Raw genomic sequence first — 25,157 nt, 5'->3', positions numbered from 1 at the left:
CAAAGGACCAGAATTGAATTGAACATCTTCACCGTGCCTACTTGGAAACAATTCAATAACCGGAGAGAAGCATTTGACGTCTGCACATAATAGTCAAGCAAACAAAGGAGGCGGGACGCACTTTGGAGAAAACAATTAATCAGAAAATACCCAATTTTAACGGATAACAAGAGTCAGAATGAAAATTGTCAATCAGGCTCCATTCCCCTGTCTATTATTCCCTATGAAGCTGTCAACACTTATAAGTGACGGCCGCCAAACTCTGCCTTGTGCAGTGTGTGTATGATGTGCACTAAGCCAGCACACATTCCACCTTGTTAACTGGGTTGGCAATTAAAAAGAGCTGAAATGACACCGGATATAGACTTCTTAAAGTAGCCTGCACAGAGTGTAGTTGTCATCGTAAGTCTTTTACATCTTAATAAGTCATAAGAGCATGAGCTGGAATTGTTATGTTTCCTGTTCGTCAAACAATCCGCAGGATTGAGGCAGAGGCAGAGGGCAGCAATATTAACTGTTGTGGTTTTAAGAAAGGCATCAGGAATCACTCTGGGAGGAACCTTGATCTGATTTTATGATGCATTCAGTGCAGGTCGATGAGTCAGCAGGGCCTCAGTGAAGAGTTAGTAACCTGGCTCCTAAATTTTGACCTGTCGTCTGCAGCCTTCCACCTAACAGCCCGGCAGGGTTTCTCCCTCTTGCGCAATTAAGCTCTTCAAACTGATCCACTATTAGAAAACATAACTCTGTCTTGTTCTCTTGGCATATTTGTGAAGGGTGTTACCACACTGACACTTGGCATGTCTCATGCATTAGCTGTAAGAGTTTTTTTTTTTTTTTTAATTTATTTATTTTTTTTAACCATTAATGGTTAAAAAACTACACAGCTCAAAAAGTTGGGGCAGTATTTTTCACTATTCAGTGAAAGAGGACATACTCAAGTCATTTTAAATCGGAAAGCTCATAGTAGTAGTAAAAAAAAATTAATAATAATAATAATAGTAAATAATAATTTAATTCAACTTCTCGAATATTTGTTGCCAACCAGACTGTGAGCCTTCAGCATTCAGTTTCTTGTGAGACCTAAGTTCAATGCAAGTTGCAGGATGACTGGCAGGTATTTTTTCAGTGTGACTAAATGTGGCTATGATATTTGGAAAAATATGAGGAGACTTGATTTTGAAGGTTTAGATAAGCTAAATTAACCATGGCAACTAAAGTAATACTAAAGGCAATTCTTTGGAAAATTGACTGACAATACATATTCTAATTAGAAATACATTTGCTGTTCTGTTTAGTATTCTGAGCTCATTCTGTGCTGGTTATCTTCTGATTGCTTTGTTAGAATTGCTTGTTTTTCCTTCACCACTTGTCTCGCGGGAGACTTCAAAAATATTTAGCTAATTCTACAAATGTCCCTGCTTCACGCCCTGTACAAGTAGATATCCCATATACAGGACATAGGCTTCCATGGTAACATAAATAAGAAAGTGCATAATAGGAGAAAGTATAGACGACCTCATCCTCTATCCTAAATGAGCCCTCATTAAAATTTCAAGATGTTGAATATGTGCGCGGCTTTATGAAAGTAAAAACTTCTTTTTTGGCCATTTATGACTGGAAAAGTGGCCGTGTTAGGGAGCAATGGAATAATGAGAATTAAAGAAGAGAGTGACAAAATTATCTAGAATGGGGCTCTCTTTCATTCACACATCTAATTTTGCCCACACAGAGGCAAAGAGGAGTCAATATGAAATGGTTAAAAATAATCGGTCAAGGCTCCCTTTAGCCTTTCTCCGTGTCTCCTTGTACTCTGTTAAGCCAATTACTTAATTTCACATGCTGCCTGCTTCAATAGGTAAGAAGCACACACATATTCCAATATATCGAATGTGACGTAAGAGGAAAATGATATCACCTTTGTAATATGGTGAAGGATACGTCTTGTTGGATGTAATCATCATGCGTAATGCTCCTCATAATTCTCGTAATCATACATCATGAAGATGACATTTTACATGTCACCACCCGTGCAATACATAAAGGGTGCATTCGACACAATTTCACAAACAGACTTGGCTGATATCTCCCTGATGCAGATTTGTGAGCTCAATTGTAGGATCGTTAAAGCTCAACGTCGTCTAACTGGGGGGTGGGGGGGAGCTTTTTTGGTGAAGAGCAAAACTCATTTAAGTTGTTGACACCTGGTTATAGTTTTTAGATAAATATTTTTTTTTCGATATGTAAGCATATTTGATGCATGATGGGGTTTGTTTATAATACATAGGCTACAGTGGAACCTCTAAAGTTAAACACAACTGTTCCAGTAAGCGAATGCAAGATTTGTCCTGATATTCAAAATCGATTGGCTCACTGTAAATAATGCAAAGCCAAGAGAAGTAATCCTTTTTGGAGTCAAACTTTTGTCATATAAAGGAAAATCAAATTTTACTGTCACTGCACATGTCACAAGTACAGAGCAAAGTAATTCATTCGTGGAGACATTAAAAAGAATGAATGAAATGTGTGTTTTTCACACACATTTGTTAAAAACAAAAATGTTTCCTCCACAAGCAGTACAGTACTTCTACGCATAACTACCTGAGAGAGTACTGTTCTACCATTCTAACCTTCATTGTTTATCCCACGACAAAGTTGCTGAATCATGTTCTTGCCAGGTTCAAAAGCATCTTTTCAAAACAACAACGCCCTCAACCTTTTGGTATCACCAAATCGTATCGTATCCTCTTATTTAGTAAGAGCCCTTCGGATACTCATAGTTTGTTGTAACAAATCTTTGTGAGGAATCCTTTGATATGAGAGCGGCACTTGACAAGGTGAAGCTGTGCATGTGTGAACTTGTCTCTGTAAGTCAACAGCAAAAGTCACCTTGATGTGCTGTAAATATTAATTGGCTTAGGTTTTGTTTTTTGTGTGAAACTCAGGACTTGTTGGTTTGTTGTTTGTGAACGCAGCGATTTTGTGTGCCATTGATGCGTGGTTCATTTTATGCACTGAGAAAATATATTCCTCCATGAATGTTTTGACTTTGAAAAGATATGTTTTTGTCATTTTTTTCCCCCAGTAACGATGAGTTCACTGAATGTACGAATGAAACTTTGGGCGCCAGTACCTCCAACCAGGTAAGGAACCTCTGCTTTGGCGTTTCTATTGAATGATACGTCTATTATGCTGAAATTATTTAATCTGATTTAATTAAATCCATATTCTAGAGATTGACTTATTTGAGACAAAGTACCCTTAAATACAACTGAAAAAGAAAGTATAAAATAAATAATTATCATACAAAATGTGTGCATGTACTAATGCAAACGCTTTTTGGTCTAAACATCAACCTATATTGGCAGTGCAATATTCATATCCACATACTTCCAAGTGCTCACTTGCAAAGCAGCCAAGAAATGATTAGCAGGGACAATTACCCAGGAATGACCTGGCAGCCAAAGAGAGTCAACAAAAAAGGATCCATTAGCTTAGAGTACACATCTTTTCCAATGGGGATCTTTGTACAGGGCTGCTGGCAGATGTAAACAGACATAATGGAATGGTTTCATGTAGCCCCACATGTAAACTGGATACTTGGACACATCAATAGTCCAAATGAAGCCCGCATGGTTTCTAATTAGCTGGACTCAATGAAGATCTGGACCTGGTTGCTGTTGAAAGAAAAACACCTCCACCAGTTATAATATAATATACAACCAATCAGAGAAAGTTGAATCGACACTTTACTTTGGACTGTCAGGTTTCCAGTCAGCAGTCTATAAATTTGGTTTATATCTTGAACAGAGATTCTTGGTTATATTTTACTTCAGTGGACAGCTTTAACGCTCATGGTGTTAGCATTCATAACATACCCTTACGGAACACCTGCTAAGTCCATTCACATCCTTCACAACCCCATTTCCCGATTGAAACACTGTGACTTGAGGGGCCAAGGAACACAGTGTGTACATGTCACAGCCATATTTTATTCATGTCAAATGAGTGGTCGGGTGGCCCTTCTTGAGAGTAGGACACAATCACTTCTTCTGGTAAACACAAACTTAATGGGTCCGTCTGGCAAAGGAGTGATGCTGCTGGAGAGGTTGGCATGTATAAGAAATGAACATCAAGGATGTGTGAGACTCAGGCAGAAAGCAGCCAGACAGAAAATGTAGCCATGTAGCAAATGTCTCATACTAAAAAAAGTATGAGACAATATGCTGGGCTGAGCTCTCCCGCAGGAAAATTAGGCTCTCAAGTGTTAGCTAGCATTGGCCGTCTTTGTGTATCTGAGCATAAAAACACGATAGTTACAATATTGGTAGGTGGCTGAAAGTATCGACAATTCAAGACACAGTTGAACCTCTGAAGTTGAATACGGATGGAAAAAAGCTGCAACCATTAAAGTGTTTGAAGATTGAAACCAAATCTTGAACATCATAAACATCAAGTGTATGAAATAGCGTTCAGGGCAAAGTGGCAAACATTACTGGACAAAGCCATATGTTTTAATACGTTTGCTTTGATTGTAGCTGCGGGTGCCAAGCAAAGCTAAATAAAAAAGTAGAGTTGCGTCAGGAAGGGCATCGGGCATGCAAACTGCCAAACAAATCATGCAAATGACCCTGTGGCGACCCATGATGGGACAAGCAAAAGTCACAACAAAAACACTGCTTTCATTTTCAATTGCTGTATTTTTTTTTTGACAGCCCCATGTCAAAGATTAATGTTTTGCCACAGCAATTTATTTTGATTATGCACACACTGACATATCTGGTGTCATATCAGTTTTGCAGATTATCTTCGGGGCTTTCTAGTTAATTTGTTCGAAACAGCTTTCCACTCGTCCCCAGCAAAAAGATTGAAATTCTTCAAGAAGTTGTTTGTGGGATTTTTGGGCCAGGCTTTCTTTCCACATCCCACCCACAAGCTTATAGAATATGCATAAAACTCATTTGCATGCACAAGCTGGTGTTCAAGTGGGAAATGAACCCAAAAAGAAGACAGAAGACAAAAAAAAAAAAAAACCTGTCTCAAAATCCACTTTGGTAGTTGTCTTCTCTGTTCATTAGTACAAACCTATAATGGGTACAGTATGAAAATGTGAAAATGCCTAATTGGACAAAACAGCTGCCTTGGACAATGGGCTAAATGGACAGGAGGGTGCAACAGACACAAAAATTCATCCATCCATCCATCCATTATCTACACCGCTTATCCTCACAAGGGTCACGGGGCGTGCTGGAGCCTATCCCAGCTGTCTTCGGACAGTAGGCGGGGGACACCCCGAATTGGTTGCCAGCCAATCGCAGGGCACACAGAGACAAACATCCGGACTCACAATCACACCTAGGCGCCATTTAGAGTGTCCAATCAACTTACCATGCATGTTTTTGGATTGTGAGAGGAAACCGGAGTACCCGGCGAAAACCCACGCACGCACGGGGAGAACAAGCAAACTCCACACAGGGAGGCCGGAGCCAGGATCGAACCCACGACCTCTGAACTGAGGCGGACGTGCTAACCAGTCGACCACCGTCCCGCCCCACAAAAATTCAACTTTTCATAAATAATCATAAATAATGTATCTAATCTAAAAAAAAACAGGACATAGACGTTGGTATGCACAAACCATCCATCCATTTTTCATACTACCGTATTTTTCGGACTAAACGTTGTTCCAGAGTACAAGTCGCACCAGCCATAAAATACATATATAAGTCGCACCGGAGTATAAGTCCAGTGTCTTAAGTCCAGTCCAGTCCAACTATAGTGGGCCTGTATAGAACATATTCTTGAAAAAAAACATGTTTTGGTTGACTTCTTCTTAAAGAGATTTTTTTTAATTCAGTATAATGCAAAGTTTGTATTTGAATTCGCTTTGTTAAAGAAACTATGCAAATCATCAGAGCTTTTAAAGAAAATTACTGGCAATGAGAAGAGGCTACACTTGTCTCTCGCAAGTATACATCACTTTAATGTAGTTATTACAAAATATTAATTTTGGCTGTTGGTATTGCTGTATTTCACACAAATAGCGATGTACCAAATGCGCCACACTGCTTGTTGATGCATGATCATATTTCCACTTATACATGCTAGTGTTCTAGGTGCTGATTGTGCCTGCATTTAGAATTGGGACCACATATTGTGTAATCTATTTCTACCAACGATTTGAAGCAATTGCGTCCGTGGGTGTGTGAAAAAGTGGAGAAGCAGCCAACTCTTCCTGTGAGATGTGCAAAAACTTCTAAACGTGGTCTTTCAAATTCTGTAGGTTCTTCACCTGCTTAGAAGGAAAGTGATTGACGGAGACAACAATGTTCCTGAGGTGAGAGAAAGCTACTTTTATGATTGTTGAGCAACCACTAAAGAGTGCCACTTACTTTCTTTGTTCACAGATTGTGTTTCCAGTTAATTGTTGCGTTACTCTTCCTTGGTCAATGAATGACAACAAGGTTTCCTATAAACAAACCAACTAAAATGGCACAGTTAAGAAGACAACTCGCAGGTTTTCTTTCCCACTAGCCTTAAATCACATGCCAACAAACACCTGTCTGATTCAAATATATTACAAATCTATTTCATCTTAGTTTTACAGCAGTATATTGCAACAAAACACTCACTTAAGTTTGCCCCTCAGAACAGGGATGTCCAAAATTTTTCTACCAGGGTCCAATATAAGAAAAATTGAACAATGCAAGGCCCACTTTGACATTCTTCACCTTTAATGTTCATGCACCGTAACATGCTACGCCTAATCAATCAGTGTAAGTATTCATTTAAAAAATGAAACAAAACAGCTAAGTGATAAAGCAAAAACACCAGGATTTTAGGGTGGTCGCCCGCCTGAGAGTGGAATTTGGCCGAAGCTAATGCTAATCATTTAAAATGATAGGTGGACCGGCCTATAGGCGATTACTATTAGGTCCGTCCGGACGGAGTATAAAGAAGCCTAAAAACCTAAACCTAAACCTAAAAGCCTTTCACCGAGTACGCTGAGATGAAATGTGGCGGAGGGTCCCCGGGACGGACTGCCCAGCTCTGGTAAAATATGCATTATTTTTTTTATTATTATTTATTTATTATTATTATTATTTAACTACACCTCATAATTACCACTCTTTGCTTATTGGCTGAGGTAACTCACATGCTTAATTACTAATAATGGATAAGTTAAATGTGGTTCGTTGTAATGTAAAAGGCAAGTGGATACAAAGGAAAAGGTTGAAACTATGTGACAGATTCTTTTTTTAATCCCTTATAGCCATTTTTCCCCACACTCAGCATACAGCACGATATGTCAAATCGTATATGTAGCCTTCCTTCTTGGCTCATTCATATAACATTTCATATAGGAGAGCAGTTGTGTGCTGATAATGTCACCAGTAGATTTATGCACTATTACCCCAGTAGTCTGTTCTCTAAATGGAACTGACACAAGTTTATCTGCTCTATATGCTAATGAATTCAAACAGGGAAAAAGTCAGGTTTACAGTTTGACTTTTACCGCCAGACAATTCTACAAACAGCTCGGAGACGAGACGACAAGGAGGGCAATCGTATTCAATTGCAACTGCCCGCACTCTGCATTTAACAGGTCTGACAGACAAACTGCTCAGGTTGTGCGCTCACTGAATAACATGTATACAAATAAATGGGAGAGAGAAAGAGCGAGGGAGGAGGAGGGGAAATCAATGGCATTAATTTCTCTCCTTCATTCACATTCACACAGTGGGGCCATCGCTCTCAGGCGGGTGATCTTAAACTGATTTCTTGGCGCTCATACCCATCAGCGTATTTTCCCCGTCATGTATCATAGCTGTCGTGTGTATGAATAAACCCCCGAACCAAGACGTCACAACCTGGCAGAGCCCCAGCGATATTGAGGAGTAAGCGGGGGCCACTGTGCTGGGGGGCACCCTGTGTGCTGCATGGGATCATTGCAGGAGACGACACCATACATCAGCAGGGACATAGGCTGTCAGAGCGTGAATAGGTTTTGTCATGAATGAATAACTACCAGAAATGTGCAACGAGGGGAAGAAGAGAGCTTTACTTGCCTAGGCCTTTTCATCTTCTGTGATCCATACTTGGAAGAGTGAGGGGGCAGGGAGGGGTGGGGGTGGGGGATGGAGGGGGGGGGGTATATGTGTTGAAATAAATGGATTCCTCACTTGGAGAAAATGAGGAAAGACAGATGCATGTTCACAGCGAAAAAGTGAGCCAAAATGGAAATCGGGGTACTGTCTACGTAAGCTTCATTTTCTGATGTGAACTGTCAGCTGGCTTCTGGCATCGTCACACTTGATTTTTGGAGCAAAGAGAATTTTTCACTAACGTATGCTCACGCAGTCGTAACGCAAGTAAAGTTACTGTTAATATTTGTGTGAAAAACACTTGTAGGCCATAACTGTAAAGTAATCAAAGCCTCATATCTAATACGGTATGTAAACCGAGGACTTGCTGTCTTGAAACACTTTCAAATCATCAGTTTTTTTGGAGGAATAAAAAACGGATGTTATCTGATTGGAATCAGGCGTCCTCCATATGTGATTATATATGATACAGATATGTTTCGGATTTCTGCCAATGCAACTACATCTTAAGCAGAAATTAGGTTATACTGTGATGACAGAAAATCCAAAACACACCTGCTGTTAATCTATAGCAGGGTTGGGCAATTTAAACGCTGCATGGGGCCACAATTGTTCATCAGTGCTACTATTTAACCAGCTGTATGACATAAACGCTATTTTAGATTTGGATGAAATATGTGCATATATGCTAAATGCTTAAAATGTACTCACTCAAAATTGTAATATTATTCAGGTACTATGTTTGTCCTGTATCTCATTCCCCCCAAAAAATGTTAGCCCTTCTCATGTTGTAGAATAAGGCAGTATAAAACCCAGCGTAAGCGCAATTAATCCATGTCTACCATCTAGTGGTGAATAGTGATATTACAACTTATAACTACAGTCGATTCATTTTCACATTTTTTTTTCAGTAATTTAAAAAAAAAAAAAAAGTGGGTTTGCCCCTTATTATCTGTGATTTTTCCCCCCATTACAGCCGTATTCCACAGAAAAAATACATTTTTATCTTTTTTATTATCAAGGGGCCCACCGGCCAACAGTTGTCCATCCCATAGCAAACAAGTAGACCATTACATATGATCTGAAAAAGGTACAGTAAAAAAAGTAAGTACCCACTAAATAAGGGAAATGATTGATGGATGTGCCCAGTAGTCTTGCTCAGGTTACTCGCATTTAACCTAATGGAGGAACAGCCAGTCAACTAAACTGAATGTTACGTATAATGTTATTCACTTCAATGTTGCCAGTCCTTGATGTCACATTCTGTATTTAGCTGTTTGTTTTTTTTAATACTTCTGAGTACATACAAATAACATTAAACTCTTTGGGGGCATTTATGAGGTATCGTTAAGATCTTAACGGCATCACTTTCATATTCCCAGGAAAAGTATTAACTGATGACACAATTTGCTGCAAGTGACTGTGACAGTAAAAAGTTAGCAGGATAAAAGTGGCTCATCAAGATTTAGTCCTCCATCCCATAGGACAAAACAGTCCATACTGTGAAGAGGTGGGTGAGAATGAGAAGGTGAGGAAGTTGTGCTGAAGTGGGAGGGGACATCAAATCTTGCTTGTATGCTTGCACCACACTCCAAGCATGCCACCTGCTGATTTCCCGTCTGCCTTGGCACTGCCTCTCCTGTCAGTTGGCATCCCTTCCGGGGAATGAACGCAACAATAGTTTGCGAGGCTGAGCCACTGGTGGTGTCAAATATGAGCTCCACCTCTCACTCCCAAGCTTCTGCTCTCCTGCAACCTTTTGACCTTTGAGTCACATTCAAGGATGCGATACGTTCATGCGTCAACACAGGGGACAAAAACAGTCTGCAAATGCATCTGCCCAACCACTCCAAAGCTCATTGAGCCATAAAAAAATATTTAAAAAAATATCTATTTAGATCACAGCCTCATCATGAGGAGATCTAATAAAAGAGTTAAAAGTGTTAAATTTTAAGATAGTATTGCTCGAGCTTCGTGGGGTGTACCTAACCGAGGTGAACACTCTGAGCTCTATTTTGATGCCAATAGCACAAGCCTAGCACAAAGCGCATGGGTGCAGTTTCCTTTCTTGTCGACATGCACAGTTGAAACGGGCGTTTGCGTCATTGTGGGCGTGAACACAGTTGACTTGCTTCCCGGCCAATGGGAGTAGTTCCTCTCATTCCATTTAATGTCAGCGCAGGAGAGGCGCGCGGTCCTCAACCACTGGGTGGTGAGCTGCACAAATTAAAGAATTAAAAAAAAAAAACTTACATTACTTCCTGTTCCGGTTTATTATTCAAGGCTGAAAAATATTTTATTTTGAAAAGTGACCCGATTCTTTCTGTTACATCCGTCGTCTATGACTGGCTCTTGACGTATGTTAAGGTGCTAATTGTCTCGGTCGCTGTAACGCTGATATGAAATCTCCAAGCTGGCAAAATGAGTAAAAAAAACAGACATCGTGTAGTTTCTTTGCAATGGGGAAAAGGCCCATTCAGGATTCAACACAAGAACACATGCCCAAGAAGAAGAAGTAAGGTGCATTTCATAGGCAATACCAGGAGACCTACCAGAAATATATTCATCGCGACAGGTGATCCCAACGCACCAAGCGCGATCTACACAATATGCGGCGAGCGGCTTCTCCAATGAGTCAACGAAGCAAAACATCACTTATAGTGTAGCAGTTCACTTGCCTGACTTCTATGAAACAAGTGGGGGTTCAGTTCCCACTCAGAAAGGCTGTGGGTGGTTCTCTGTCTCTTTATGTGATTGACTGGCAACCAGTCAAGGTTGTAGTCCACCTTTTGCTCAGTCAGTCAAGATAGGTTGGAGCAGTCTGCGGCCCTCAATGGGATGTGGAATAGACATTGGATGGATAAACGGTTCAAAAATGCTTCCACACTTTTGCTTCATTTGGGCGATGTGTGCGCATGTGTATGTGTACGTGTGTGTGCGTGCGTTTGCCCATCCCCAACAGGCATGGTAGCTCCTCCTGACTAGCTGTGTAATCGATGATAAAAAAAAAAAAAAAAAAGTGCTGAGATGCTCCGTCTGGACTTGACGCAGACAGGAGTGCACCAGGGACTGTCTTAATGTCTTTATGTTCACCATGATGAACACAACTGCACGCACATAATTTGTTTTTGTCAAATACTTATGAGAGCATTTAATCTTGTTTGCTTCTGAAATGAAAGAAGAAATGAGCAATTTAGAAAATTATATAATACATTATGTTTTCAGGGCCGGGGGGATTTGATCCAAGATGCCAAATCTTAAATGAGGTTTTTATATAGTGAACTGATTTTTCATTGATTAAGCATGAACCGAAAGAGAAGATCTTGGCGATTAAGGCGAGCAAAATGAAACGGCATTCAATAGGGTGTAGGCTTCTGCCAAGCTTTAGCATCAACAAAAGTATGCGTGTGTGTGAGTGGTGTGGCACGGGACCGTCAGGTGGACCTCTAAAGTTGTGCTCGGTTCAGCAGATAGATCAAACAGCATGGCTCTAAGGAATTAAAATTGACTTATTAGTCGGTCATAGGACATGAAATCTTTGCTGCCCCTGAATGCTCGCTGCCTTGTAATTGTTGTAACTCTTCCATGTACGTCTTGTCGCAGTGCCAGGAGTGCCATCTTGCAATATTACACACAGATGTCGCCACAGTATTTATTTAAGCTTCCATAACATTGATTGGTTCACATCTTGGCATTATTATTGCATCAATCAGATCCATCTCAACCAATCAATCCATCAAAAATACATTTTCTTCATCTCCAAGGTGCAATTTAAAAGGCATGAGCTGTACTGTCGTTAACACTAGAACTACGAATGTAGTAATTTTGACTGTTTTTAAACTTTGAATTATTATTACTCTGCGTATATAGATATAAGGTGCTCCTGGCCTCTTGACTTTTCCTAATTCTGTATGTATTTCATTACCATGGTGAAATATTATGGTATTAAACAATATAAAAATAGTTACAAGCCATTGTTCCTTTAATCATGGTGTGCCAGTTAATTTGACTGCTCTACTTAATCTCACGCATGTTGCGCTGGGATGGCGCCGCCAGGTCTCTATAGCAACAAGCGGTTCTATTGAGAAACACTGCTGGTCACCATAATCTACAAAACAAAATCTTACATAGAAGAGAAGGCATTAGATCTGCTTCAAAATATTGATGAATGAGGATGAATTGCCCGTCTGACACACAGCGAGTCTGAGTAAAAAAGTCCCGCTGCCGAGGAGGAGGGGGAGCTGTGTCATGTGTGGTAAAAAAGGCTGTTAGATGTGAAAGTCATGACATTGGTGGTAGTACATGCCAGACAATCGAAATAAATAAAATGATGATCTTATGTGGTATTTGTTGACATAATTCCCTTGGCCCTTGGTCATCATGTTCCAGAATACAGTTATGGAAATCATTTCCACAAAGGTGCACTCTTATTTGCTTTCGCCACTGTGCATTATACCACAATCTGACTGGCGAATGTGTGCAAAGTGTACCCATATCGGAATTACTATAAAATCAACTATTTTAATTTCCTATTTCATCAGTTTCGTCACAAAGACTTTAAAATAACACATTTTCGATGTAAATAATGCATATTTATCATATCAATGATCTATGTTGTGATTCTGTCAAAAGTGCATTGTTTTAAATCTCCGTATCTGTATTCACAACTTTCTCTTTATTAAACAGTAACCTTTCTTTAAGTTTATTATGCTAACCCCTGGTTATATGTTGCCAAATTCCGCTGTCCCATAATTGTGCATACGTACAGGTATGTGTATGTTAGAATTCCCGTACAAGTGCGCACTTTTCCCGGTCAGTTGCATAATCATCGTTCAGCGTCGTTTTGGACATACTCAACATTGATAAGTGAGGCCCCTGGTTTAAGATGTCCTGTAGAATAAAGAGCCCTAAAAGGAAAATGTTGATTTTTTAGGCAAAAACTGTGACAAATTAGGGCACAAATACAATATAATGTCTTGCCTTTGTTTTTTTTTGTTTTGTTTTTTAAGTTTCATGTTTAGTGGACAACATTTCTGCAAAAAAACAACTTACAAAAACAACTGAAAGCATTGTGACATACATGCCAGGCCAGTAGTTGAAAATAAACTTTGTACAGACATGCTCAACAACTGCACGTCCTCCTGAATCCGAAACCATCTTTTGAGCCTTCCTTGGGATTATAGCTGTGATTAATATGGTATGAGCAATGCACTTCCACTGTTCTTTTTTTCAGTTTGTTGCTTTCACCATTGTCACGTCATCAAATAGCCCAAACCACATTATACGTATTTCAGCAAGAAAAAAACACAAACACCTCTTAGTAAACTCAAGTGCAACACTCAAAATTATGGCATATATGATAAGTGATGACACACACATACTGTCAGTCACCCGTGTGTATGGCAACATATGAAAAAGACAAACCGACTAAAAAAATCAACACATGACATCTTCTCTAATCCGTGCAGGATGGGGTCTGTAATCCACCAATTTTTCCCTGTGGTAGCTCCTGATTTGTCTTTTATCTCCAAGGGACTGTTTGCCTCCAGTAATTAGGCCATTCATCACCTCAATGGGAACACCCCTTTCAAGCAACTTCTCTTTGCTTCATGCATGCAGGCTTAACATTCTGTCTTGCTGGACATGTAGGGGGTATGAGTGGACGTTAAGGACATAATTCAGGAATAGCTCTCACACTTATTCCTGAAATGCTTTCAAATACACTAGGGAAATTTATGTTGCTCATAAACACTGGTGAAATGCACTCATACACGCTAGTGAAATGCTTTCATTCACACTAGTGAAATACTCTCATACATGCTAGTGAAATGATTTCATACGCAAACTAACATGAACTTCATCGCCTTATTGAACTCCATGCCTGTGGCACTTCTGCCACCTAGTGGTATAAACAGCAATAGGAGATTATCTCAATTTGACACAGGACTTCATTTAATAGTAAAAAATACATTGTCTTGACTTGATTACGCTGACTGATAGTTACTGCGTCTCACCAACCTCCTGTTGGTTTGCTGTAATTAGGCTGCTATTTTGTTTAATGCATTCGGCCTCATGAAGCAAACTATAAACTCCTAGTAAGGCGTTTTTTGTGAAAAATAACGACCATGTATAGTAAGGCGTTTTTTTGAAGAAAAAAAAACGATCATGTATAGAAAGGCGTTTTTCTGAAAAAAAAAAAAGAAAAAAAAAAAAAACGACCATATATAGTAAGGCGTTTTTTTGTGGAAAAATAAACAAGAAAAACCGACCATGTATCGTAAGGCGTTTTTCGTGAAAAAAAGGCCATGTACAGTAAGGTGTTTCTTGTGGAAAAAAAACAACCATGTATAGTAAGGCGCTTTTTGGACAAAAAAAACGACCATGTATAGTAAGCCGTTACTGGGAAAAAAATAAATAAAAAATGACCAAATATAGTAAGGCGTTTTTTGGAAGACAAAAAACGACCATGTATAGACAGGGTTTTTATGAAAAAAAAAATACAAAAAAAAACAAAACGTCCATATACAGTAAGGCGTTTTTTGTAAAAAAACAAACAAAAAACAACAATATATATATATATATATATATATATATATATATATATATATATATATATATATACATATATATATATATATATATATATATATATATATATATACATATATATATATATATATATACATATATATATACATATATATATATATATATATATATACATATATATATATATATATATATATATATATATATATATATATATTTTTTTTTTTTTAAAGTGTCAGATTTATTCTTGTTGTCCTAGTGTTTATGACAGCGTTTTCAACAGTATATACGAAAGCATTTCAGTAGTAAGTGTGAGAGCTATTCCTGAATTATGTCCCTAACCCTAATAATATACAGTAGGATAATGCACACACAGTCAAGATGAATTCCGGATTCTGTTTTAAATCTTAAATCATTAACTCATTTTAACCTGCTGTGCTTAATTTATGATGTCGGCTGTATGGCGGAGGCCTGGTGTGATGCATTATGGGCACCTGTGATCATGCACTTCTCTAGTGGCAATACTTTGTGGTATGGCTTTGTTTACTCATTTACACATGCGGAAAAATAGACCAAGTGAAATATTGCCTTTCCTAGGATTTGACAAGTGCAATGAAACACGGTGAATGCTAACGACGATTTAAATGAATGAAAAGACAAACACATGGTCTGTAATACAACCATGTTCTCAACTCTGAAAAATACTTCAAGGAACCCTTGAAGATTGTGCATTTCCCTGCATCAAAATTAATTGCCAAACACACAAGCTGGGCAGGCAAGATTTCACCACAAAGCTAAGTATGGTTGATGGAGCTGCACTTTCATCTCACTGACAGGCTTGTCATCAGTGAAAACAACCTCCATCTTGAGTCGAGGTCAGGAAAACTATGTGATTACTCATGAGGGCCTTCTTCAATGAGCTCTAACTTTCTTTCTAACTCTGTGCTTGAGAATGAACAATAGCTTTTATGGTCCGTAGACGACATGTCAAAGACATGGTTGCTAGATATACGAAGGCAGAGTATATTCATGAAATTCCAGTGGGAACTGAGTTAATAGGAGATTGTGGACTTGATAGCTCCTGAAACTATGCCTTTCCATTCATTAACATGTCCTCTGGTAAGTGCAGTTATGTCCACTGGGGGACGAACACTTGAGCTGGACTCCTCATCTACCTCTCTCATCATCATCCACCTCTCGTGGGGAGCCATTGTGTTCTGTCCCTCTTCATTAAGATAGGCTTTAATGGACTTTTTACAGAACTCTGAGTGCCTGCATAGAGCGATAGAACCAGGAAGATGTGAAAGGGCACAGGGGCTATTGGATGAATGTGTTCTTGCCCTTCTATCATTTGTACAATAGCTAAGAAGTGGTCGAAACGGAAGTGAAAGAGAGAAACGACTCCCATTCAACATGTTGACCCATTCAGGGGCGGCAAAATTAAAAGACTGACACTGTTGTGGGCAAGCAACTGCAATGTCATCCTGCATTAGGTTCACAAATGCTCACTTAATTTAAATGAGTTTTATTACCATGTTTAGCATAGTGTGTCATGCTGTGTGTCTCCTTTAACCCATTAAGGCCGAAAGCACCTGGCTCGACATCTCCCCATAATCTAAGGGCGACTATAGAATCGCCCTCTTAAGTGCAGGTATCCCGAACTTCAGCCCCAGAATAGCAGGCAGAGGTCCCCTGTGCTACCGATGCTAACACGCCGCTAAAGTGTTGACTGAAAATGACATCACAGTTGCTCAGGGATCAGATAACAACCAATCGTGGCTCAGCTTCAGGAAACAGGTGAGCTTTGATTGGTTGTTACCAGTTCCCTGAGCAACTGTGATGTCATTTTCAGTTGACAGAAGTGACAAGATGGCCGCCCTCTCAGATGGCTAAAAACGGGTGGATTTTGCTGCTTAACTCATGTCGCAAACACAATATTAAACTGAATTCCATTTTTAGACTAGTGAAGGTGTATAGAACGTATTAATGCAAAGACGTATTTGGCGTTGACTTCCCCTTTAAAAGTTAGAGACTTGTGAATATTGTCAACTCAAAATATACCATGACCCTAATGAGGACAAGCACTATGAAAAATAGATGGATGAAAGTAAAAGTCACGGTTGCATTTGATGCTGCACCTCAGCATTGACTGGATAAGGAATTACAATACACGCATTACAGCAAGAAGTCATTGCTAAGTTAATTATTTCAAGTGACTGGGTGCACGAAAACAGAACAAAACAACTGATTATTTAACAGTCGCTGGCATACTGCACTTCCTTTCTCAGACAGGTTTGCATTAAACATAGGGTGACTCATTAACCAAGCTCTTGTATGAAAGATAATGAATTAAATTAGCTAGCTCATTAGCTAGCAACTAAGTGACAAACAAGCTCATTTGAAGTGAATGTGTCTTTTGTGGCTTTAACACTCACCATCAAAGTTGTTTTGCTGCTCACCATTCAAGGTTTGCTGGAAAACAAAGAATAAGCAATTATCCAAAGGAAATAAATATGCATAATTGACAAAGAGCTTTCCCAAAGGAAGTTGAGAGAATCAAGTAAACATCAAAATATGATGTCAATCGATATGACTGGCGCAGTATATATTTCAATCAGGAACAAAGAAATAAACTAAATTAAATGTCAAGTACACCAATCCAGCATGTTGTATAAAGCACTGTCACCATGATGATCTTTTCTTATCACCTGTACAACTATTTCATGAAAACCCAAGGTGTAATTCCACAATTCAACATAAGTGTTGGGTTATTCAAATTGGCTGAGGACCTTTTAAAAACATAATGGAAAGAAGAAATCCAAATTATATCTCTGCCCCTGCTTATATGCACACAAGTACAGACAATCCCATCACAAGGAGAATCACATCATAATCATTTGGGAGGATCCATCATGTTATAAAAAAATATATATATATATATGGGGAAAAAGATTGACGCATTCACAGGTATATGTATTTAAGTTCTGTCAAAGGACACAGCTCCTGGTTATGACTGCTATCCATCAATTAGGCCATGAAACACACCTTTTACCAAAGACAAAAAGATACCAATGAGTTTCCTTCCCCCATTTGGAGCAATTCGGTTTCCATTTTCACTAAACTGTCTCACTTTGACAAGAAGCACAACACCCTTCTTGTTGGTCACTCACTGACTACAATTTTCACAAAAGACGTTTCAAGACGCTTGTACTCCTGACAATCCCACTTGAGCAAGAACTTCAACATGAACTTCAACACAAAGAAGCTGTGATAGTTTTATATCAAGGTGTACAATGGCATAAAAAAGTGGCAAGTGAGAAGGACACTTTTCGACCTGGATTGCATTCTGGGCACATGACCAAAAAGATTACCCATGTTGCCTAGCAACAAAATTGCATGTGTGCTCTGCACTACTTGGTGTTATGAGCCAAACCTTGCAGGAAAATGGCCATGTGAGTAAGTGTTATCTTGTTTTTTGTTTTTTTCTAAGCATGATTAAGGTCTGTGTAATGGTACAATGCCGCATATTGATCAATGTCCCAGTTATACTACAAATTAAGTCCCAACTTGCAGATAAGATTTAGGAGTGTCATTTATTATTACCACCAAGAGCAGAGGTGCCAAATCCAGGTCCAGAAAGTAAAAAGGCTGCCACCATTCTGCTTAGGCCACAGTTGCTTCAACTAGCTAACCACAGGGTTTGGCTTTAGCCGCAGGTGCTAGGAGAAGCACCTGTGGCTAAAGCTCAGCTGTGGCAGTGATTTTGCTTTCTGGACCTGGATTTTACACCACTGCCAAAGAGGCAGGGGCGGAGCCAGAACGTGGCTAATGGGTGGGCCTGAATATTTCTTTCACTTCGCACAATCCTCCTGTCCCGACATATCGTATATTCAAATAAAATGACACACCGAATAATATGAAGTTCAGATCTTCCTTAGACAACCACAATTATGCCATTCTTAATGTTCAATTAAAAAAAAAAAAAAACACAAATAATTTCATAATTTACTAAAAATGTAAAAGTATATATTTTTTCATGAATCTCACTGGGTGGGCAGTCTCTCACCCACCCTTGTCTCCGCCCCTGCAAGGAGGACATGGTTGTGTGTGTGTTTACTTCAGAAATTTCTATGAAAATGTGTTGAAGGGTGGGGCATAGGCCAGAGATTTGTTTGCTAGTTGTTAACACAATAACTATGCCGACACATTAAAGACTTGAGGTATTTGCTTTTTTGCTCATTACACTGCACTGTGCCCACTCAACTCAGCGTCACTCACTTTTGATCGGTTATTGATCAATCAGCTCAGTCAACCATTTGTGTCTTGTCCAGATGCCCTTCGTTGTATCATCAGTTATCTCGTATTTTAGTTCCATGCTTTCTGTTTATTGTTTCTCTTGATGTTGCGGTTATGTGTCCTCTATTGGTTGAGTGTCTCTCTTTTTTTTTCATACTTGGAATTTTGATTTGTTGGATTTTTTAAATTTAGTATTTGAATTGACCCCAGTACCTCATTTGCCTTTTTTGTTATGGATTTGTGATTATTTATTTATTTATTTGTTATTATTTCTATTTTTTTAAGCTACATACTGTGCTGCTTTCCAGCTGTCATGCATTTGAGACCTCCGTTCTGCCACCACTACCACCACGCAAACCGCGAACCTTGACAATTGTAACTGTAATTGCTCCTTTTTGTTTTCACTTCACTAGAGCAGCGGATGGTCTCTAGATCACTCAAAATTAAAGCCATTTCTCCCAAGTGTGGGTTAAAAAAATAATCATGTCCAATCAACAATAGTGGCTGGAACAGCTCTTCCGTTAGGACACTCATAAGTGACGATACCCCTTTTTTCACCTTTAGGTGTTGTTTCTCCTTCAATTCGCTGAGATAAAGCTCGCCACACTGGTGGGCCACAATTGAGCTGAAAACCAATAAAGACGCAAGCTTCCTTGACATTTCTTGGCTTTACCTGTGTCAATTCCAGCATACATCATTTCTCAAGTACATAATCCGTGACATGGGGCTTTGATCAGGCACTTGTTTATGGTCCTGCATTCCAAGTTTAATCTGCACGGGAGAAATCAGCTATTATCTTCTCGCGGAGATGTTGAGTGGCTCGCCGAGTGTCTGATCGTGACTTTGTGTGAATAGTGAGGATTAGCGACGAGCGATTCAGTGTGGAGCAAGAAAAGCAGGGAAGGGACAAAGCTGTAGGAATGGAACCTGCTCAATTTAAATAAAATAATATGCTAAAAAATTGATGTAATGACCCAACCCATTAGTGCAGGGTTGTCCAAATACGGTCCTCGAGGGCCTCTATCCTGCATGTTTCAGATGTTTCAAACGATCAGAGTTGTTATCCTTCTTGTGCGGCGCTTGGTGATGAGCTGACAAGGATTGGGGTTTCAAAATAGGGTTTTAAACTACAGTTAGTTTTTCAAAGTATGTTTCAAACTAGGATTACAGTTTCAAATCAGGGTTAGAGTTTAAAAGTAGGGCTTCAAACTAGGGTTAGGGTTTAGAAGTAGGGTTTCAAACTAGGGTTTGGAAGTAGGGTTTCAAACAAGGATTAGTGTATCAAATTAGTAATGGTAAAACAAGCTTGCCGCATACCACACAGATTCATTGTTTCATCCCATCAGATGTCATCTGAATAACCACATTTCACTGATTGAATAATACATTTTGTGTGGAATGAAAATGAAATCCCAATGTATTTACACCAACAGTTCTGATGTGCATCCTCAAGTTACAGTGTTTAGATTAAAAAAAGACCATGTGTGGCGGGAAGGACAGGTGGAAAAGATGACTGCATCGTTTTTCAAACGGGGACTTTCCTCAGGACCAGCCTGGGAGGGCGAGCTAAGACACAACAAAATGAGCGGAAAAACACAATAAGAAATGCTAATATACACTGAAATTAATTTAAGGATGTCAAGTCTGATTTAATCTGACAGGGAGGTAATTTGTCTGTCTCTGTATGCCTGAGGATGTGTTTGTGTGTGTGTGTGCATTGGATTTGTAATTGCTTTGCGCCAATGGGGCAAACTTCCCTGAGTGGAATGTGACAGCAATGTGAGCGTTTTTTCTTTTTTCTTTTTTTGGAACGTGCTTACTTACAATTTTCAAAGACGATGCATCAGCTGAATCAGACAGGTAAAGGACATATGGTGGAGTCACAGCCCATGGAGCATAAAAGCATGAGGAAAAGCAACTGTTCAACATCCAAAGTCAGAGAGAACCATACTGGGCTGCTTGTTGGCCAATGGAAAATTGTTTTAGGCTTTTAAAAAGCTTTATGAAATTACATAGACATTCAAATTACAATTTTGCATCATTAAAGTGGAAATCAATCCAAACATAGTTTTTCAGGAATATGTTCTATGCAAGCCCACTAGTTGAAACAAGGCATTCTGATAAATATTGCGTTTGTGGAATAAGAGTTAATCCAGCCGTTTTTAGCCATCTCAGTTGGCTGCCATTTTGTCACTTCTGTCGACTGAAAATGACATCACAACTGCTCAGGGCTCAGGGTAACAACCAATCACGGCCGACCTGTTTTCTGAAGCTGAGCCATGATTGGTCGTTACCTGAGCCCCGAGCAATTGTGATGTCATTTTCAGTCGACAGAAGTGACAAAATGGCCGCCCCCTGAGATGGCTAAAAATGAGTGGATTTTGCTGCTTAACTCATATTCCACAAACGCAATATTAATCAGGATGCCTTGTTTCGACCAGTATGCCTGCTGGGAACATATTCTTGAAAAAAATATGTTTCGATTGATTTTCCACTTTAAAGGGCTAGTTTGCAATAATAAACATATTTGTTCAAACTGCCTGTAGTGAATGAGTAATATGATGTGACCAAAAAAAAGAAATCAGCCCTCTATGGTGCCATCTTGTGTTTCTAATTTGATTTGCAAGAAACCACCGCACCTATGGAAAAACGACCAATCAGAGAAAGAAGGCGTGACTGAAGGGATGTCAATCATTTTTGGTCTTTTTGAAGGAAAAAATCTGCCTGTTATCACACCTTTCAACCAACAATCTGTGGCCTTCCTCCTCTGCAAATGATTTATTGTGCAACTACAGCCTTCAGTGACCAGTAGAGACTAATGAAAAATGGGATGTGGTGTTGTATGTTCTTACAGCTTATCAAACGTCTCTTTATGCAACCGCAGAGATAAGGTCAAAATAGGCTCACGTCCAATTAGCTGCAACCTGTGAACCTTTAACTTAAATACAAGCGCTGCCTCTTTTGTGCAGCCTTCTGCTGTAACTGGCTGATTTCTGGCTATTGCAAAAACTCTTCTTTTTTTTTTCGTGATTTGAGAGCGCAAATATGAGAGTCACAATGCTAATGTGTATCAACTGCGTGCACTTTGTGTGACAGTGAGGTGCACAATACCCAACGTAAAAAACAAAAGCCTCTGAAGACACTGTAATGTCTTTATTAGCACTTTTCTTATTACGGCGTGTCAAACTGTCTTCTCTGAAAAGGCGTACATGCTCTGGCAGGATAAAAACGCAACTTCTAACTTATTACGCGCGGAGTCCAAATAGAACATTATGATGTCTTTCTTCACCATGTGAAAGGACACAATTATGCTTCTGCTGTAAACCAACAAAGAAGTGTCTTCAAGTCATTATGTTTCACATGAATAGCGCTGCGTAATTGCAATGGAGAGTTGATGTGAACAATGACGCCTCCTCACTTAAGACTGCTGCTTAATTAAAATTCAACATTGCCCACAATTGGTATCATTTATCACTCTGCCCACAGTGGTATGTTCTAGAGGAGGAAGTCACTTCATTCCTTGCCGTTAACTTAATAGGCAGCAGGAAATTATATTTTTAATGTTGTATCTTTGACTAATTGGAATGACAGTGCTCATACAGCTCTTAATTGGAAATTATTCCATTTATGTTTTGGTCACTGAATGTGGTCTACACATTTGGAAGTATTATATGCTTGACTGTGTGTGTTGCAATAATGTAATAGAGTTAATATGTTGTGCACTTACACAACAATGCTTTTGATAAACGGCATGCTGCTCTTTGACAACAAATTTGACGTTACACTATGTTCAAAACCAACCAATGGAACCTCTAAAAATGATGCCCCTCAGGTTGAGCAATTCTAAATTAAACCGAATAAGAGAGCTCAGTTATGCAAAAAACAATTGATTAACTGTGCGTGAAGTCACACGATTGTGTCCAATCTTCGAGGTCCTACAATAATTTGATCTTAAATCGATTCCGCTTACTCAACTACCTCGATGTCTGTCACAGTAGATTAAAACTTGAGAACTGAATTTGAATTGTGAGAATTGAACGTAAAAATACATCGAGTTGAATTTTCAGTAGAAATCAAATATAATTTCATAGAAACTAATTTCAACTTCATCATCTTACATTCGATTTTTCAGTAGAAATCAAATATAATTTCAGAGAAACTAATTTCAATTTCATAATCGTACAGTTTAAGTTTAATGAACTTTCATTCCATACTAATAAATTCAATTTCAAGTTATACTATTCCAGTTGAAATTATAAATGCAGTGATTCAAATTAAGCAATACAAATGGATTTTCTGTTGGTCCACATTAACATTATCCTTGTACAGTTATTCGCCAAATTTGGCAATATATTGTGCATTCTCGGTGTGACTGTCGGCTCCGCAGACAGTCAGCCATGAAAAAGAATCCAATATAGTGTTTCATAATAAAAAGTCTCAAGGGGGATATAGTAGCACTGCTTAGTGGGCTTTGTACCGTCCGTTCAATCACAGACCTGCCAACATGCTGGGATTTCGATGCTGGCTGCACCCGCGCTGCTAGCAGGCTGAGAACAAGTGATAAAGGCAAACGAGTGGGAACCAGAAATAAACCTGTAGAGCCTCTTTTACACATCTATTTCAAAATTACAAAAATTCCATTGATATACCTGCAAATTGTTGCATATAATCGTCTGAAATGGTGTTAGGAGGATACATTGTGCAATTTCCTGTTTACAGCTACTGACCGTTGGGCAGTTTTGATGCTGTGAGAACTAACCTGAAGGACACAGTAGGTCCAAATACACTTCCTATTTGAACATGTGAGCTTGCCAGAAGGCTACAATCGAACCTTCATAGGTGGTTATTGAAGTTGTAGAACTCAAAATTGGACCGTTATTTTGGGGCAAAACATATCTCACGCAAATTTGAACTGTTGTCACGTCGTGTTGTTTGTACTTTTGTTCACAGTGAACATCAAATGATTAAGTCTCAGGCCTCAAATTTAAAGTGGGAAGTCAACTCAAACATATTTTTTTTCCAGAATATGTTCCATGTCTTTCTGATTAATATTGCGTTTGTGGAATTAGTTAAGCAGCAAAATCTAGTCATCTCTGGGGGCCGCCATTTTGTCACTTCTGTCGACTGCTTAGGGCTCAGATAACGACCAATCATGGCTCAGCTTCAGAAAACAGGTGAGCCATGATTGGTCGTTATCTGAGCCCTGAGCAACAATGATGTAATTTTCAGTCAACAGAAGTGACAAAATGGCCACACCCGGAGATGGCTGAAAACAGGAGGATTAACTCTTATTCCACAAACATAATATTTATCATAATGCCTTGTTTTAACTAGTGGGACTACATACAAATGATTCTTGAAAAAAAAAAATGTTAAGGTTGACTATATTTAAAGTATTAAGAAAAAAACAACAACAAATAATAAATGTATATTGTATGGAGATGCCTGGCTCAAAATCATCTTACATCTTTATTATTCATCATTGAAGTTATACTATTACCGGTAGTATGATTTTTACACACGTATGTATGTAAAGGATGTTAAAATGTCCCTTAAAAGACCTGCACAATTCAAGTTTTATTGTTCATTGAAAAGGTAGTTTCTAAACCCATCAATTCCGATGGGGACAAATGTTTCAAATTCCAATAGATTGAGTAGTGTCACATAGTAGTACTTTCATATTGGAATGGTTGGCGTATGGAAATGTGATGAAATTAAAACGAATTTAGTTTGCTGCATTGTAGAGGTGTCACGGCAAAGATTGATGCACTGTCAAAGTGAGCCCTGGCTTTTGCGGAGATGCGTCAGTCAATCGATTCGCCCAAAGACAGTCCAGATCGTTTGCATTCGACAATGCCGATCATTCTTCACATCCGATAAAAATCTATCTGCTTTGTCAAAAGGGGTTGGTGTGTAAAAGTTCGAGAAATGGCACAGGCGGCTTGTTTTGATCACACTCTATTACTTCCTTTCGGAGAGCCATTTGACGGGGGCAAAAGCTACTTAGTGGATTTGCTATAATAATTCCGTTACTACCTGTCATGCAGCTGATAATGTCATCATGACCAGAGCGTAAAAACTAAATCTTGCTATTAGGCAGAGTATGGTTTAACAATGTGTTTATTATTCTAGTGCACTTTATCATATTGAGAGCTGATTACCATTGTTAAATATTATGAATTAGCCTGTAAACTACAAACGCAACCC

The 25,157-nt window shown here is 39.0% G+C and overlaps 1 long non-coding RNA gene across 1 annotated transcript; it reads right to left on the bottom strand.

Moving 5' to 3' along the window:
* Window positions 1-9,735: 9,735 nt before the first annotated feature.
* Window positions 9,736-18,396, bottom strand: LOC147136546 (uncharacterized). Its single transcript, XR_015089726.1, has 3 exons — window positions 18,258-18,396; window positions 17,090-17,126; window positions 9,736-10,322 (listed from the first exon to the last, which is right to left on the bottom strand). It is a non-coding gene; the product is annotated as an uncharacterized LOC147136546 (long non-coding RNA).
* Between the last annotated feature and the right edge of the window lie 6,761 nt (window positions 18,397-25,157).

Source organism: Filicampus tigris, chromosome 14, assembly GCF_054856515.1.
Source record: "Filicampus tigris isolate MCC_2025a chromosome 14, RoL_Ftig_1.0, whole genome shotgun sequence".
NCBI lineage: Eukaryota > Metazoa > Chordata > Actinopteri > Syngnathiformes > Syngnathidae > Filicampus > Filicampus tigris.
Note: the sequence above shows the minus strand (reverse complement) of the source record. Positions and strands in the feature narration are given on the sequence as shown.